Raw genomic sequence first — 3,615 nt, forward strand, 5'->3', positions numbered from 1 at the left:
TTGTAGGTAAATAAAGCACAAGCGGTTTAATTACCCCTAACTATTAAATAATCTAAGACAAGCGCTATAGATTTAATTTAGTAGCAGCAATAGAAACTAGGAAAACCGACAAACTAAATAACACAAGCACAAGCGGTTGCATTTAATTTAGGAAAATATTCTACCCGAGACCAATTATCACTAAGCCGTCAATAATTAACCTCAGTTGCTACTAAATATTAGAATAATTTGTAGCACAAGATTATCTAATATAGCAAATAATTATATCAAATAAATAACTAGTAGGCCTCCCTAGCAATTAAATGATACAACTATTCAAATAATTTAGAAGAATATTTAATACTCAAAATGCATAAAAACATATATATATAATAAAGTTAAATAAATAACCTTACAACGTTATGAACTCCGGGGCTTCAACTCACTAAACCAACTAGAAATTAGCCACAAATGAACATTGATAACAACTTCAACGAATATTATAGAGGAGGGAAGAATGAACGTGGAATTGTGTCTTCAATGTTATTGCCCTCTTCTATTTATAATATTTCTAGAATAATTTCTAACACTCATTTTCCTAATTTTTAGTCGCGATTGATGAATTCTTCGACAAATGTCGCACGCCAAAAGAATCGGTCGATGAAGACTTCGTTTCTCCGCTGCTGCCGCGCCGTGCTCCTGTAGGAAAGAGATTAGGAACATTTGTTTAAATAATCTTTAGTTTGTTTTGTTCTTTTTCTTCCTTGATTTCATTTTGTTTTAATTACAAATGGGTTAAATTACTAATGGGACTTAGAATAATTCTTAAATCAAACCAATCAATTGGGCTACAAGAGAAATGCATGGACTCTAAAATTAAATATTATTATAAACATTTATTTAACTAAATAATTATTAAACTCTAAAATTAAATAATTATTAAATAATTATAAATAACTAATGCAAAAATATTATAAAGATGTAGCTAATGCAAAAATATTATAAAGATGTAGCTAAAATATGAGTGTAAAATGCTCATATCAGGAAGACAAGGATGGAATCAAGAGGCAATGTCTGATAACTATTCATTTTATAATGGCTCAAAACTCTAGGAGAATCAACAATGATTGGTGGAGGGCAAAATGGTAATTTGGTGGTTGTTCTAAAAGTAGCAGACAAGGGTGGAGTCTTGTGGTTCACCAAGCTACATGGACAAGGTCTAGAATTATAGTTTTAAATGGTTTTGGAGTCAAAATACATTTTTCCAAAAATACTTTCTAGATAACCAACCACTTAGTTTAGGTTTCTCATATTTCTCCCGATTTTACCCAGATTGACTTTTGGACCAAAAACTTGGTACGCAATGTACCCGAGAATTTAGGATCTTAGAATTAAAATAAGTCACGATATTGAATTCATTTAAAATATCACTCAAAATAGTTTATTCAACCACCGTTTTCTCATAAAAATTTTGGAAGGATGAAAAATGGCTATTTTGGAATTCCTTAAAACCGAATTTATAAAATTAAATTTTGGGTTGTCACAACTTCATTACTAAATATCCTATATACAGAATGGCTAATATATCTTCTATCACAGAAACACGTTTGTTTTTTTTTTTTTAAATTTATTGAATGATAAGAGAATCTTGTAGCCACTATTTGAGGATGTAAATTAGATAAATCCTGGCTCGCTCTCGTGTAATAGTTCAAAAGTCACACATAAAAGGTAAATTATGTTTTAAAAAAAAAAACATAAAATGACATTTTAAGTGTTTGTGGTACAAATATATGTGGGACCACTTTCAATTTGGGTTGTATCAAAGTGGATTCGGGTTCTTCATAGTGAGATAAAGAAATTGATATATTGTACGCTCAAAACAGATAATAGGTGAATGAGAAATTGAGTTTCAACATAAACCCATTTGAATTGAAAAATAAAGGTGGAAAAGGCTTTGAAGAAGCATTTGTCCCACTGCACATTTGAAAAAAAAAAGAAGTAGGCTTGCACAACTATATATACAATACCCTTTTAAAAGAGTTTTATTTGTATTGCTTATGGGCTCTTTTTAAGCTTGACTTGTCTGAAAAATTTCGTGTACATACTTTGGACTGACAAGCTAAGAGACATGACTCGATTTTAAAGAAAGTGTTAATGTTATTCACATGTACGTCAAAAATGTTATTTTTCAACATACATTAGTAGATTCACAATCATATAGGAACTCATCTTTAGGTAGGAACCTAAGAAGTCATCTTAGTATGATCAATGGATTAAATTTAAAGTTGATTTATTAAAATTATTGTATTTTTAAGAAACTAAGGGTGTTTTAGTCTTTATAGTTGAGCAATATCTTCTCTCCTAGGCGTTTCTCTCTTATTTTCCTTCTTCTTCTTCGAAGGTTCTTTTTTCTCTTGTTTTCCTCTTTATCGGCGCCACCACCAATCGCTAGCCCAGCTTTTTTGACATTTGGAGAGCAGTGGAGTCTTCCACGAAATCTCTCTCCTTTTTGACATGGATAATTATTGCAAATTGAATTTCCAGTGAAACTGAATCTTTTATGTTCTTGATGTTTCAGGAACGCCATTGGACTTCTCCTGCCATGGCTGCAACATTGCATGTAGTAATTAATGCTCCCTAGTCTGATAGATTGAAACAGGCTCTCAGAATTGCACCTAGGCTTCTTGATGTCTATTTTGCTATACCAATCCATGATGTCAATGATTGTATGCTCTGGGAATTTCAGTAATTAATATTTGCATAAAGATATGTTTTCCTCTACAATTAATGAAGTAGTTTTAGTAAGTGCTTATATCTGAATGTGATATTGATATTTGACTCATGTACCATATCTTTGCAGCGCTCTTATGTGCTTTTCGTTTGGTTGGTTCTCGCTTTTACTGTTATTGAACTTCTCCCAAAACTAGCAACTTCGAATCTCCCTATGGTGCTCATTGGAGGAAATTCTAGTTCTACACCAAAAACCAACCTGAGGATTATGAGTAGACTAGAAGAGATGATGAGAAGAGCCAGACTCGCTTCTAAGTGCACACACAGCACAATCTAAGTGTGACACCCCAAAAATTTATTCTAACTTCCGAACCAATTCCTACGAATATTTTTCTAAGGGAGAATTTATCCTTTTTTTTTTATTTAAAAACCCAAATTCTGCTATTTAAAATAATCTTAGCCTAGCATTTTCCTTAAGCCCAAATATTTTTAAGTCTCATATATATATATATATATATATATATATATATATATATATATATATATATATATATATATATATATATATATATATAGGGAAGGGATCAAGTGCATTTGTTGCTTCCCGTGCGGTTGTGCGGTGGATTAATGTGCATGGGGTTTATACTTAATGTGCGTGAGTGTTGTGCTTAATGTGCCTGAGATTTGTACTTAATGTGCGTGATGTTAATATGCGTGAGTTTTGTACTTAATGTGCCTGAGTATTGTGCTTAATATGCGTGAGATTTGTGCTTAATGTGCGTGAGTAGTTCAGAATTACGATCTCAGAAAGAAGCATAACAGAAAACTCACGCACATTAACGACCAAGCTTCTTGTTACTTCTTCCTTCAATTTGTCCATGGATTCTGGATTATCAGCTACCTTCA

This window comes from Ipomoea nil, unplaced genomic scaffold, assembly GCF_001879475.1.
Source record: "Ipomoea nil cultivar Tokyo-kokei standard unplaced genomic scaffold, Asagao_1.1 scaffold2360, whole genome shotgun sequence".
NCBI lineage: Eukaryota > Viridiplantae > Streptophyta > Magnoliopsida > Solanales > Convolvulaceae > Ipomoea > Ipomoea nil.